The sequence below is a fragment of the Aplysia californica genome, unplaced genomic scaffold, assembly GCF_000002075.1.
Source record: "Aplysia californica isolate F4 #8 unplaced genomic scaffold, AplCal3.0 scaffold00859, whole genome shotgun sequence".
NCBI lineage: Eukaryota > Metazoa > Mollusca > Gastropoda > Aplysiida > Aplysiidae > Aplysia > Aplysia californica.
In genome coordinates, this window is record NW_004798129.1 from 259,700 (window position 1) to 275,885 (window position 16,186).

The following is a 16,186-nucleotide window of genomic DNA, read 5'->3' on the forward strand; positions in this document are numbered from 1 at the left end:
TATGCCTTTAATCAACGTTTTTCATTAAAATCCATACATAATTATTATTACCGTTTTCTATTTATGTTCTTTAATGGGCACGAAAGATGTTGAGCCAAAGAAAACAACAACACAAAAACACACAAATTAGATAAAAATTCACAAAACTGCTGAAAAATGCCAGTTTCTTCCCGTCCATTATTTTGACGAGCGCCTGAGTTCACAACGCTGCCTCACATTCATTTCAGGGATACAACACGCCTACGCGCATGGAAAATGTGAGTGGCACTTCTGGCCAGAATTAGACACATCGTATCCTTTAAAAATCATCAACTCAATGCCTTCCGTTTTTGTTTGGGTTTATAAGGACACCTTGAGCTTGAGGAGGTGTCGCCTCTGTCTCAGAAATTGATGTGCCTGCAGTGACCTGCCATTGCTCACGCTCGATAGCTTTAACCACTGCCGTCATGCACTCACTCGTGAGAAAAGTGTCGAATTATTGTTTCTACTTTTGGCGACCTGAAGCAAACTCTTTGCTCGAGACCAATGGTGTTGCACAGTGCATTAGCTGCTTATAGGTATATAACATCGTAAAAGTACGTCAGATCTAAGAACGGCGAATGAATGAAATACAGTTGTTGTTGTTTTTAATTACACGTTATCTTTTTAATTTATACAAGAAATATTTTTTCATTTCATTTTATTTTATTTTTTTAAATAGATTTATTTACTTATTTATTTTCATTTTTAGGGCGGGGGGTGGTACGGCGCTCGCTACTGCATAAGGTCATGTGGGGGCGTGGGACACATTGAACATTTTCAGTTTGGTAGGAAATAATTTTGAATTTTTCCCTGGTGGCGGCCTAAGCCCACTATTACCGAAACGCGTTAGGTTTTGGGTAATACATCGCATTTTTTTTAATGGTGCCACTGACTGAAGTGTATTTAAGCCATTCCCAAAAAAAGGGGGGGGGGATATTAACATGTTCTTGTACACAATAGAATTGGAAATGGGCTGATTTATCAATGTCATGCGGATACTATGCCTGAACAACATAGGAGGAACTGCTGCTTTTTCTTTCCTCATCCTTACTATTGTCATTTTTCCTCGACTTCTTTTGTAAGTTTGTCACTCTCTTGTGAACTGCTATCTCCGGGGTGCCTTGATAGTCGAGGCAGACTTTGTACTGTTGAGGCTAGAGAGATGAGCAGAGAAAATCTGATTCCCCTTTGGACTTCTCTGTTGACATCCACCCCTTGGCGCTCGTTTGACCTTATGCAGTTGCGAACACTGTAAAACACCTTACTAAGACAAAAACTCGAGCAATGGTGAAGAAAAGTTTACATGAACACAGTCGCTCACCACGCTCCTCACCCACCGGTAAACGGCGAGGAAAAAGTTGCCACATTTGAGCATTCGAAAGCTCCCTTTCCGCCTAATAATAATAATGATAATAATTATACTATTAATGATGATAATAATAATAATAATAATAATAATAATAATAATAATAATAATGATAATAATAATAATAATAATAATGATAATAATAATAATAGTAGTAGTAGTAGTAGTAGTAGTAGTAGTAGTAGTAGTAGTAGTAGTAGTAGTAGTAGTAGTAGTAGTAGTAGTAGTAGTAGTAGTAGTAGTAGTAGTAATAATGAAAATAATAATATTAATAAAAATAATAATAATAAAAATAATAATAATATTAAAAAATAATAATAGATCTAGTTGAGTTTGTCTGTCAATGTCTGACGATTACCAACACATTCGCAGAAGAAAATATTATTTCTCAAGCGAAATAGAAGGATTGAAAGAATGAAAGGTCAAGATGACTTGTGGCTTCAACTGTGGCCGGTGAGACCAATTCTGGCGAAGAAAATTTTGCCACATTTTGAACATTCAAAAACTCCACTTCCGCGTGTGGATGTTCGCAGCTTATGGGCTTCTCTCTTGGTCTCATCATTTCTTGTTCGTGAAGCCTCATAATAATATGATTTGTTGTCTACTGTGACTGCTGTTCTTCAGCTGGTTCTGTCAGGAGCTAGGCTCTCCCATGTTGAAGGATTTATGTTAAAGTCCTTCAGAGACATTTACAGGCTTCTCTCTTGGCTTCAGCATATTATTAACCTTTTCATTTTCTTATCAGAAAGAAAAGTTTACATAAACACAGCCCCTCGCTTCGTTCCGCACCCATCAGTAAAAAGCAGAAAAAGAACGAAGGAACAGGTCATCTACCCAGTGACACTTTTGACAAACACACGTCTACCAGGCCAGCGTCTGTGGTGTAGCCGTTACGTGTCTCACTGTCGCACGTTGGATCATCAACGAGGAAGTATTAAAAAGAACGAGACAGAGCCCAGACACAGATGAGGTGGGAAGAAGACGTTGGAGATGGATTGGACACACTTTCAGGAATTCAAGCAGCTTCATAACAAGAAAAGTGTTCAATTGGAACCCACATGGTAAAAGATCAAGGGGAAGACCACGTGGAACCTGGAGAAGAGTCCCGGAAATGGATGTACAGAAAAGTGAGAAGACGTAGAGGGACACCAAGCAACTAGCCCAGGATAGGGAAAGGTGGAAAGTGTTTGTTCGAGGCCTATATATCCTGATCCAGGGTGAGAAAGGCGATGATGATGTCGCACGTAGGAGACCCGAGTTCGATTCCCGAGTGGGGAGAAATCTTTCATGGAAAGTTTTGGTCTGTCTGCTGGGAGGTTGTATCTGTCTCTCTCTCTCTCTCTCTCTCTCTCTCTCTCTCTCTCTCTCTCTCTCTCTCTCTCCCTCTCTCTCTCTCTCTGTTCGGGTTGGTCGATCCGGAGAGGGTGTGGAGCCCGCCTCGAAATGATCTGAAATGCATCGATGTGAGTGTAAAAAAAGCCTACATTTAAAAAAAATCTACTGGCACTCACCATGCGAGCGATATCTTAATACATTACTTTTATTGCGGTCAAAGAAAGCCAAAACAGACAGAAAGATAGAAATGTGAACCCAAAAAGCCAACGCCTTCACCTACCAGCTCGCACCCCTTCTATCTCACCCCAACATCTCCATGGACACAATGAGACAGCTTATCACCTCAATATTCATACCAACATTATACTACCAGTGCCAGACCTGAACATTAAGTAAAACCAAAGAAAGCAAAATCACCGCATGCGAAATGAAATGTCTCCGCAAAACCCTTAACATCACAAGACGAGACAGGCAGAGAAATGAAGAAGTAAGAGCAGCTATCGGCATTGAATCCTGCCTGCATTACATAGAAAAACAGAGAATAAAATGATTTGGCCACCTGTTACGTATGTCACCTGGCCAACCAGCCAACCAGCCAACCAGCCTCGAGAGCCTACAACACCAAGCACTCAGGCTATAAAGGAAGAGGAAGGCCACGCAAAAGGTGGATCGAGGGTGTCAAGGAAACCCTGAGAAAACATAATATCACAACTGAAAAAGCTGCGTAGCTGGCCTGCCATAGAAAACTGCATCACCCCTCGACGCTTAACGGCAACAAAGGATTAAAAAGTAAAAGTAAGAGTGGTAAAAAATTCGTGGCGTCATTTATTGTCAAATATTTTCTAAACTATTGAACATAGATTCTCCAACATTTGCACAAAGACTTATATCAATTTGTCTTAACCGATGAATATTTTTTCAAACACCTGTACACTGCATTCTAGAAAATTCCTTAATAAATACCAATTTAAAAAATCGAAGTCTATGGTTTCTACAGCTTTAAAAAAGTTTACAGCTCAAGCAATATCGCCTTTAAAAGCTAGTCTGTCAGGTTTTTTCTAATCGCTCCTTCAGGCTTATTGAACGCATATTTTGAGAACCTTTAGTAAAAAAAAATATGTTCACTATAAAAAAAATAGCTTGTAACAAGTTTTGCCACTGAAAAGAGTCATTGGTGAGCTGTGACAAAGGCCACATGCGTACACAAAACGAGTACAAGAAGCGAGAAGTGCTGTGGTGAGCAATTCCATTTTACGTGTGGCAGAGATTTATAGTATTTTATAAAAACTAATTGATTAAAGGCACAAAAAGGTAAATTTTCAGTTATCACAGACTCTTAAGCTAAGGAAAATAACTAATCTTTTGCAACCATTTTCTCACTAATTTTACCTTAAAAAAACAGGTGACCGCCACCTCCTTCATTCGCAAATACATGTATCTCGACTTGTATTCAAGATAAATGGATATTTTTTCCATCCAAATAAAAACATGTGAACAAGCTTTAAGATGATACCAATATCTCTACATGCCCAAAAATTGACGAGAGCCTGATTCCACCACGCTGCCTCATATATGATTAAGTTAAGACAGATTGATACAAACAGCTGGGCAAAGTATGAGTGACGGTGATTCACCCGTTGAAGAGATATTGGAGGATAAGTTGCCCCACGAGTTTTTGACCGCACGTGTAAGCCTCAACACTGCTACAAAATATTCGAGATAGCTTGAAGATTTTAACATTGATTATCACACCTGGATAATTTCAGGTTTACGTCTGACAGGAGAAACGTTGACCTCCCCTTGGTAATAATAATGTAGCAAGAATTATATATAATATGTAAACAGACTTTTACACGTTGGAACTCCTGTTTTTGAAGAATGCTTTTATCTCTATTTTGAAAATAGAGACAATGAATTACTTTTTATACATCGCATTTTCACTTTTAAGTGCTAAATCCGATTAACAATTTTATTACAAAGAACATCGTTTCTAGAGTCAATAGAAAACTCTTTCACTCCATCTCTCTGCCTTTGCACATGTTTTTGTGAAACATTGTATGTTCATATAAATTGAACGAACCCACATCCTCATTTTTTCCTATCTATTTTGCTCTCCCGTCGTTTTTTCCACAACCACAACACAACAGGATCCACTGCTAGATTGGTACTTGCAAATCCTGCATGGCTTGTGCGGAAATGAACACTGATCATTTCCACTTAAGCCGTACCGTGCAGGGGTTAAAATTATGATGTCAAATTATTCAATTACACAGCACAAGCCGTCGAACCGCAGGACAGAAGGACAGAATCTACCGGTACATACCGCCAGAAGAGAGACGGTACGGTTAGGCACGGGTAAACACAGTTTGGCTTATCCTGTGTAATTTGGGCCTTTGTGAGACAACTTCCTGGGCCTTCGGCATATAATAATAATAATTGTGGTAGGGTGGCCAGTTCCTTTCCATGCTGCCTTTACTTCCCCAACTCGAAGTCAGGTACTCATTACTCCCGGGTGGGCAGGAAGGGGCGAAAAAAATCCTTGTCCGAACTGGAGCTCGAACCCGGACTTTCCGCTTCGGAGACGAGCGCACCAACCGCTCCGCCACTGCACCCTCAACGAGTGAGTATAATGATTAAAAATACACAGCGCTCACCAGCCTCATCTCCTGTAAGCGAAAAGCCCCCCCCCCCCCCCAAAAAAAAAAAGAGTGGAGGGACACGTGGTTTTCAACGACACTCTTCCTAAAACACCTCTGCTGACAGTCCCTATGTGAGAAGTCTAAGTATTAGCATAAATGATACAGGCACCCAAACACTGCTACAAATAAGTAATGGGATTCTATCCTCTTTTCTAACGAGCAAGCTGCTAACTTTCCAGTAGTGTATTAAGAACATGCCAGACGTTTGTCTTTTTGAGATAACTGGGTGTCCTTAGTGCTATGTCGATTCGTTTGGTGAATTTGTGTCGAGGTTTCGCTGAGACTTATTGTTGTTATTACTGTTGCAGTTGTTGTTGTTGTTGTTATTGTTTTGGTTATGGTTGTTTTTTTTCTGTTGATGACGATGCCTCATTCACACAAGAACTAAACCTCGTAGTGAACGTATTTTGCAACCAAAAGTAGCTCTTCAAAAAGAAAAACTGTGTCCTTTCATCATCATCATCATCATCATCATCATCATCATCATCATCATCATCATCATCAAGTGCCAGATCTGCGGCAGACATCGGCGATCATGGTTCTCCATTCATTCCTTTGCTCTGATGCTCTTAAAAAAGCTACGTTACCCTGATCTTTCCCGTTAGGCATTTGTTTAGGTTCTCTTTGTAGGTTGCTCTGGGCCTACCTCTGCCTCGTTTGCCTTCAGTTTTGCCAGTTCAGTAACAGTTAGATGTTCAAGACCTGTGTGTCTATCCAGGTGTCCCAAAGGCTACATTTGTCTTTTCCTGGTTGCTTTTCAGAGTGCACGTACCACATGGGCTTCATCAAGTACTACCTTATTTGATTTCTTTTCCTTCCACGATATTCTCAGCAGTCTCCTAAGAAACCATAATTTGTTCTTTAATTTATGTAAAAAACATGATAAGACACAAGCAGAAAGAAACGAACCAGAAGCTGAGAGAAACTGCAGATCTAGTTCTTGTTAAAATTACGTTCACTTCACTCAGAGCGTAGAGTTTGAAGCATTTGAAATTTAACACCAAGTAAAACGACCAGAGCAAACATAATTATTGCCTGACTTGACAATGATTTTTTGTTGTATCCCCCGATTGATGGGTACATGAACTCAGTAGGATAATTAATTTGAAATGGGGTTTTTTTCTAAACTTGTATCATTTTTGTGAGTAGTGAGAGTGGACTCTGAAATGAGAGTACTTTATCTCTTCATTTGGGAACCAAGCTTATATGACGAATGTATCAAACTGTTAAAACCAACATTCTATATTTAGAATAATTCAAATAGATTCGGCTCCATTTTTTTGCATGCAGCATGTCAAATTACATATCAGAAGGAAATATTATTTTGTTATATATACCTCTAATACATGTCATTTTATAACGCAATAATGTATTTCTACATTTTTTCCTGCCGAAGTGCGAAATGGGTCACCTGGTCATTTTCACAATTACACAATTTATGCGTTTTTGGTCCCATGGTTGAGAATAAAATGCGTTGATCTGCGTCGTCATCAACAAACCAAAGAGTTCCCTACTTTACAATAAAATACTTTTTCACGCAACAGGTCGCCCAGGTTAGCTTTTTGTGTCGTAGCAAGCTAAAATAATTATGAAGATTTGAAAAATTAGACGATTTTGTGGCTTGACAGAATCGAAACTAAAATGTACCAGGGTTGCTTCAGTCTTTGTGTGCCTCTACTTTGTCAATGACTGCATGTTAACATGATAAGTGGCTTTGTGACTTGCCATATTTCATCACTGTGGAACTGTTCAAAGTCCAGCTGTTTTTTTGCTTTTTAAATCTGAATTCGGCTTCAAATTTCTTATTTGTTCATTTATCTAACCCTGATAACTTTTTGAAATTTATTGCAGTGCTCTTTCTGATTCAGTACTGAAATATTTACTTTTAAAGTATGGGTGTTTGTTTTGTATTTTTGCTCATTGCTATCTAGTCCAAGGCAGAGATTAGAAATTCAGCCGTTAATGTTTCAAATTCTGCTGGCGCTAGGAGCGAGTGATCGGCTAGCGCGACTGGAACTTGTCATTTTTGGTCGGAGAACACCGAACGAGGGGGGGGGGGGGGGGGGGGGGGGACGAAATTGCTAATTGTCTCGACTGGCATATAATTTTCAAAATCTGAAACGCTTGACTAATCTAGATAACCATTTAATGGCATATATTGCATAAAATGGTTGGACAAATTAAAAAGAGAAAGAGAAAGCTCCAGTCGTCAGATCGCTATCTTGTCAGGGTTTCTGGTTGAATGTTGTCTTTGGTTAAAAACAAAACAAACAAACAACAAACAAACAAAATCTAAAAACCCCGAGGTCAGTGTCCGGGCAACACGCAGCCGGTCTAGCGCTACGGTAAGAGTGATTTGTTGGGTTTTTTGTGTTGGTTATCACTCAATGATAATAATCAGTATCTTGTTAGAAGAAAGTGAAAATAAATAAAAACTAAAAGATGTGGTTTCTTAGGAGACATTGAGGATTAATTAATAGAAGGAAATGAAATGAGGCAATGAGGAAAGAAGCCATACAGTAATGTGAAGTATTAGGAGAGACAAATACAGTTTCTACAACAGTTGAATCAACGTAAACTGCTTGAACCTTGCTCTCACTGAAAAAAATAGAAGGCAAAATAAGAGGCAGGCGTAGATGGTCAGTAGACCAAGAACAACACAGAACTTGAATTGTGGGTGACGAAGAAAGTATAAGATATTATGTAATGTTTAGAGCGCAGACACAGAGAAATGAATTGTGAACCATGATCGACGACGTATGTTTCAGGTCTAGTTGATCGTGAAGATGGTCAAATAGTTGTAAGTTATAGTGTGCTTTCATTTCTATGTCTTACAAACTGTGTGCACATGTAATTGGCGAGTGCTGACGGAGAACAAGAAATGTATTATATGGTTTTGAAAACAAAATATGCTAAAGAGTGATCAAGCAATGATTAAATTAAGTTTTCAGGATACAGTGAGGAAAGCGCAAGAGCGGGTGTGGGCCTCTATCAAGGAGGTTCTAAGTGCAAGAGCGGGTGTGGGCCTCTATCAAGGCGGTTCTAAGCGCAAGAGCGGGTGTGGGCCTCTATCAAGGAGGTTCTAAGTGCAAGAGCGGGTGTGGGCCTCTATCAAGGCGGTTCTAAGCGCAAGAGCGGGTGTGGGCCTCTATCAAGGCGGTTCTAAGCGCAAGAGCGGGTGTGGGCCTCTATCAAGGCGGTTCTAAGCGCAAGAGCGGGTGTGGGCCTCTATCAAGGAAGTTCTAAGCGCAAGAGCGGGTGTGGGCCTATATCAAGGAAGTTCTAAGCGCAAGAGCGGGTGTGGGCCTATATCAAGGGGGTTCTAAGTGCAAGAGCGGGGTTCTAGGGTCCTTGCGTATTTGACACCAGGACGCAATAACCACGTCCGTTGCGACTTTTCCTCCACTTAAGGCCAAACGGTATGGTGCATCACGAGACAATGAACACAGGGTAATACAGTAAAATTTCAGCATAGCATAACATACTGAGCTGAAAAAGTATTCTCAACAGTAACTTAATAATTAATGTAATTTTATTTACTTTCAATAATTTGGAGTCCCAGTAAGAATTAATTGTTACCATTTAAAAGTTATTTATCTAAAACGTACCGTTTTCGGTAATAGTTAATAGCGTTCAGTTTTCAAGGGATTCTGGTAGTGATCTACAGTTCGGGTTTAACGGACATTGTACATTGTGAGAATAAAGAACTTGGCAAACAGTGATAGTTTTACGAGGAATACAAAACTTAATCAGCGCAGAGGGAGTGCAAGTTGATAAGATTGTCGCCGAGTTACATGTTTCGAGTTCAAGAGTATCAGTTGTTAGCATAGCAAGCAGGGGGCGCTTGCAACCTCTCTCTCTCTCTCTCTCTCTCTCTCTCTCTCTCTCTCTCTCTCTCTCTCTCTCTCTCTCTCTCTCACACACACACACACACACACACACACACACACACACACACACACACACACACACACACGCACGCACACACACACACACACACACACACACACACACACACAAACACACGCATACACACATACACACAGCTGTGGTGAATGACGTGAATAAATGGTCTCTTTTAAGGACAATCGGGCTAACCCAGATTTCAGGGTTTCCAGAAGTCTTGACCTAACCAAAAGTGGGCGTTGCCCTGCCTATACGAGAGGTTTGGTATTTTTGGTGTGTATATTTGTTTGGCTGTAGAGAAAACTCTCCCTGTCTTTTATAGAAACTGAACAAGGGGCAAAAACTTTACCCTCGATTTTCCCAAAACAGCATGTTTCGGGATAGCCCCCGTGTGCTTAAAAGCAACCAAATATTGCTCGGCAACCTTTCCTGTCTCCACTATTTTTACCACTGTAGCGGACTAATAGTAACATTTATCATTATGAGCATGAGCTGGGGAAGAACTTGGTTGTCTTGTTGGTTTGTGGTCCCGACGGTAAAGTTGATCTTCGGATAAATTTATCTTTTTTCATCCCTTCCGTGACATTAACTCATCCGAAGTTGGCTGTATTGGTCCAACGCATGCCCGAGATACATTAATTATTTACAACAGTTGTCCCCAGCCAAGTACATATCATGTTGCTAGTCATATCAAAAAGCTCATGGATCAACAGGATATTTTCCCCTCTAAAACAAATATGACTCAAAATGGGTCACGATGCATTTTACAACATCAACATGTACATAAAGGTCTGGTCTATTTTGGATTACGATGTACTAGTTGCTAGTAAATATCGACCTTCTGGGAAGGGTAAGAACCACTGGCTTGGAGAGCCTTCTTCGTGAAAGAAGATCTTTTTAAAAATTCAATGGTTTGGATAAGTATACCTCAACACTATGCCCGTGTGACACAACTTCTCAAGGCGTGCGAAGTCCATTGGTGCTGGTATCTAAATCAGCAGCACAACTGACGATTTCCATTAGGCCTACCTACTTTATGAAAGTTACACGCATAAACTCTGGGGCTGCATAGGCCTCAAGTAGAGTCGCTGTGCGTGTTCAGGGTATGAAGCCCCGAAAAAAGAAAGATTTTTGTTTATGTGCAGTCGTCAAAACATCTCCGAAAGCACGTTTACTTTGCCGTTGATTACCCCCCCCCCCCCCCCAAACGCTTGTTCTGCCTCTTCTTCTTTTGCTTATTGCCAACTTGACAAATAAAGAAACGTTTATAGATCATTTTAAGGCACTTGCATCACTGCCATTCCTGCTCCTCAAAGCAGACAAATCAACGATAACATGAACGTCACACGTAAACGACGAAAACATCCCCGTCAGCTTATTAGCTTATCCTTGACTATTACTTTGTAGATGTGTGGGTGTGTGGGTGTGTGGGTGTGTGTGTGGGTGTGTGGGTATGTGGGTGCGTGAGTGTGTGGGTGTGTGGGTGTGTGGATGCGTGGGTGTGTGGGTGTGTGGGTGTGTGGGTGGGTGTGGGAATGTGTGTGGGTGTGTGGGTGTGTATGTGTGTCGTATACAGGGATGTCAGTTGTGCAAATTCACCAGTCACCCTTGCAGCTGTGCCATTTGTCTATTTTAAAAAACAGCAACTGTTTCACTTTTTCCGTTTGTTATTTCGTAGCTTACATTACAAGACATACATACAGTGTGTAAACCCCGAACAGTGAATACTGCGTGTGTGTTTCACTTACTTTCCAAGTCTGTGCTGTTAATAAATACCACGTTATTTAGGGCCTGAAGCTAAAAGAACAGAGCTAAATATTAGAAAATGCCTCTTTAGCTTTTGGAGTAGAGGCCTATAACAATATTATGTTGTTGAAAGGTTCTCCAGTATGGACAGGGACCCCTTAGCGCTGTAGGAACGATGCCCATTTCATTGTTTGAAAAGTCATGTGGGTGAGCGAGATACTTGTGAGCAGTATTAGGAAAAATGTGAAGCGTGCTGACGAAATGAGTTACTTCTCGGATTTGAGCCCTATGAATATAGATACATTACAATGTTTATAGGTTAAGTTTTTTACAATTTGTAAGTATGAAATAACAAAAGGCATTTAGTACTTAGTGAATATTGCATCAATAGAAAACAGAAATGTGTCCCTAGTGTCGATTTTTGGTAAATATCTGCATTTTGTGGATTGTGAGAAGTAACTCGTTTTGTCAGCACGCCTCACAAATGGCAAATACAAGAGAAAGATAACAAAAATTACCTATCTGAAGAGGCTCAATACAAAATATTCAAAGTGGAAAAACATCCTTTCTTTTAAAAAATAAACTAACAAGGATGCTCTCAGGTGCTTTCCTCCCCCAGTCTAATACTTAAAGGTGCATGCGACATTATCGACGACAGGCTTTATCAAAATGTACCATCAACCCCATCCTCCCACAATTTTCTCACATATTATATTCGTAACAGCACAACCTCATATTCAACCACTGTTTATTATCTTTCTGACGAGGATTGCGCGCAGTATCATGTTATGAGGTCAGCGATGGGAAAGCAATTACTCTGTTCCGAAGTAAGTAATTATAGCTACTCGCAGTCATTTAAGTGCTGAATATTTCTATCTTGCCTGCATCTGCATTGAGTGTTTTGGTGAAGTAGTATATCAGCTTAGCTTGTTTATTGAATGTGACAAGTATTTACAGTTGCATCTGATTAAATGCCCTTAAACCAAAGTGCAGTAAACTGTTGCAATAAAAACAACAAAAGGGATCTCTGTGAAGCATTCAAATTTATATTTATATTGAAGCCTGCAGGCCTCTTGCGTTATTGCTTTCTGGGCAGTGGTTTATCGTAAACTCTTCTCTACCTCTGAATTACAAAGATCTATCTAACATTTTAGCCGTTTTGAGTTACTAAGATCATGCCGTCAGAAACCAAATGTTCTCTCTTCGCTATCAAAATCGTAAGATTATTCGGAATCGTCATCAAGATATTCAAAGAATTGCATTCGAAAAAGCCTGACATGATGTGGAACTCAAAACTTTGATGCCAGATTCCTCAAAACTAGGTACTGAGCAGATAGAACTTTGTAATTTTGAGGTAGCAAATGCGTAAGCGCATAAATGATTTGGGGCTGTTTAGGGATGATCTGAGGTTATTTTAGTATTGAAATTGTGCATTTTTAGAGTTTCACAATAATCAGCGTCACCATGGGGATTTTTTCACAACGAATCGCAATGACCGAAATTTCTACCAGTAAAAGGAAACGTCAACAGCTTTAGTATTAATTTCTAAAGTGGAAATGGCGAAGTTTGCAAAAATGCACAGTTTAACAGGGTTGTTTTATTTTCTTCTTTTTTTCTTCTTTTAAATAGTCAGGAACGCATAAAGATTTGTTTACCAGATTTAGTTTCAGACAGAGAGGTGAACCAACTTCTAACCATATTTTTCAATTAATAACGTATAAGATTTGGGACATTAGAAAATAATAAAACATCTCCAAGCAAACTTTATGACGATCCCTGCAATCAGAACATCTAATGCTCAACCTTATGAACTTAATGAAAGGGTTACTCTCACTTAATGCAATATTATTCTGTTTCCCTTTGTATCGTGCTACAACTGCATAACCCGTATTTCATTATTCTTAGTTCACTTTGGTAAACACCCAGTTTTTATGTGCACCAAAAGCATACGTGTTATTCATCAATATATAATTTTTTTGGCCATAAAATATAAAAACAAGACATCTATCAAAACATTCTTAGTATCTTGAGATCGAAAACAAAAATGTATGACATTTGAAGTTTATAATACTTTCCGATCTTCAAACGCTTCACGCAATAAAACATTTTTTGAGTGTCCGAAAAATATATGGAAAATAGTGTATGCTGCAAAAACACATTGGTTTCCTGCATATAAACCGCGGGTACTTCGTATGCGGGTATTAGGACACAGAAGTTTCTCCAAGATGCGTGGTCTAGCAATTCTCCTGGTCTGTTTGGCTCTCATCAGTGTGGTGTATTCCGCGTCGTCCTATGGTAAGTCTGCCCTTTATTTTAGAAATAGTATTAGATCGGTGCAGTTTTTATAATTTTACATGAGAGCCCAAAAAAATATTTAATATTGTTACCAAGAAATCAAACCCTTTGCATCCCGAGTCAATATTTTTAAGAATACAATTTTGATAATAAACTTCTTTATTTATTTTTAAAGTAAACTTCAATGTAATTTTATTGGTGTGGCCTGGGAAACACTAAATGGATAACCTGTCGACCTCATTACACTTAATCTGAGAGGCGAAATGTTCTGATTAGAAAAAATACGACTATGAAATCTAAAAGATCTGAACATTTTGATTTTCGTGCATATATAGAAAGATGCTGTTTATGTTATAGTCAGTAATTAATAGCTGGTTAATCTCAACACCGCGCACTGTTATAGTAAGCACGATATCATGCTAGACCCAAATCAATACAAAGCGGGGTGAGGGAGTGGGGGGAGGGGGGGGGGGGTAAGACGAAGCGAATTAAGATCGAGTAACAATTAGTTGAGGTTAGATGGACTTCTCGTGGCCTAGAGGTTAATAAAAAGGTGTACGCCTATCTTTCAAGAGGTCCAAAGTTCGAATCCGTGTATTGACGGAACATTTTTCTTCTCTAAAAATGTCTCGTTTCACCTCCTTTTCTTTTCTCTAGCAATGTTCTGTCGTCTGCAGTCGTCTCCACTTTCTGTGCCCACCCCTCACCTCATTTGCCCCTCCTCTGGGCTCCTGACTCTTTCTGCAGGCTTTCTACTGCTACTCATTGGCTCCTTCTTATTGCTGTCTTTCAGCCACACCCCTGATCTTCTGGTAGGAAAGATGTACCCCTAGTCTTCTCGTACAATACAAAATATCTCGGTGCAAGTTGCGCAAGTTAAAGTTCCCTTGACGGTCCAAAATCGATAAGAGTTGGCTTCGGCCTACTATCATTAGTCTAAACATTTTTTAACAACAATTTCATTTCACCAGTATCGATGGTGCAGCTGGAAGGCGCTGCGCCGTCGGACAAAGAAGTTCCTAGTTCGATTCTTGAGAAGGGAGAATTTTTATCGAATATCTGGAACTTTTTATTTGGATGTTGTATCTCACTGAGTTTTGATTGACCAGGACAGGCTGGGTCGATGGAGGTCTCCTATATGATCTACATTATGTACATGGGGGAGTGAAACATCCTTTTTTGTGGGGGGGGGGGGGGGGGGGGGTTACGACACTCGCAACTGCGTAAGGTCGTATGTTTGCAACTGGTAGGAAATTTTGAATTTTGCCCGGGTGGCGGCCGAAGCCTACTCTTATCGGTTTTAGACCACCAAGGGATCTTTAACGCTCGCAACTTGCACACTAGCCCTCCGAGATTTTTCACCCTTGTCCGAGAAGGCTAGGTGTAGATTTTTCCTGCCGAAGATCAAGGGTGTGGCTGAAAGACAGCTGTAAGAAGGAGCCAAGGAGTAGCAGTAGAACGGATGCAGAAAGAGTCAGGAACCCGGAGGAGGGGGCAAAGGAGGTGAGGGGGGGGGGGGCAGAAAAAGGAGACGAAACCAGACAACAGAACATAGCTATAGTGCAGGAAAGGAGGTGAAAGGAGACACTTTTAGAAAAGAAAATTTTTCCGTTGCTACCTGGATTCGAACCCGGAACCTTTGAATGAGAGGCCAACACCTTAACCTCTAGGCCACAAGAGCATGTTGAAACTTCTGTGATTTAAATAAAAATGTATACTTCTCTTCCAGGTCTCGGATGTCCAGATGGTCATAGCCCAGGTGACACTTGGTATGAAGATCCCTGCACTGAGCATTCATGTGGAGAAGAGACGTACACTGTCGTCAGGTAAATCCTTGGGCACTTTCGTCAGAACATTGCTGACTCAGCCGCTTTTCAATTTTGAGCATATTGATAGAACCGTAAATCCTACTTCCATCTGCCTTGCTTTTAACGAAACAAAACAATTAGCTGTTTTAAATAGAACAAGAGATATGTGCAATTGAAGGAGGTGAGAGTTGCCAGGTGTCAAAGATAAAATCAGTGAGAAAATGGCCGCCAACGTTTGGTTATGTCCAAAGCAAGGGTGTCTTGTGAAACTGTACGTGAACATTTTTAGTGCCTTCAGTCTACGGTTTACAATAAATCACATACATCTTTGTAATTTTAAACGTAACTAAAGGACAAAGGTCAATGAATTAAAGAGAAAAGTCAATAAAAATTGCCCAGTTGACGGAAAACTGTCGGTTTGTTTGATTTCATTTTTTGGACGACCGCTTGATTTCACCAAGATGACACTCAACTAATGATTTTCCTTCGCAGACCTTAACGTCACCAGTAAAATAAGTCATCTAATCTATACTTAGTATACTGCTTTACTAGTAACTAGCTTAGTTTTATCAAGACCTGATTATTGAAACTCCTTGTTTTCAGGAATATCGAATAGAAGGTTAAAATACTTCAAACTGTCCAAAACAATGCTGCACGTTTAGTTTTAAGGAAAAGAAAGCGAGACTCTGCTAAACATCTTTTACGGACATTCCATTGGCTTCATGTTGAGAAAAGAATTGTGTACAAGTTGGCCACCATTTGTCACAAATGATTGAATGATAGTGTGCCATCATATTTATCAAATCTGTTTAGACTGTGCATTCCAACTTGCAGTTTACGGTCATCAGCTGACAAAAAGAAATTTCTTTTACCATCTATGAAACTTAAAACAATGGGTGAAAGGGCATTTGAATATCAAAGCCCCAAGATCTGGAATGCTTTGCAAAGTACTTTAAGGGAGATAAAAATCTTTTGATTCATTCAAATGTCAGCGGAAGTCATTTCTGTTT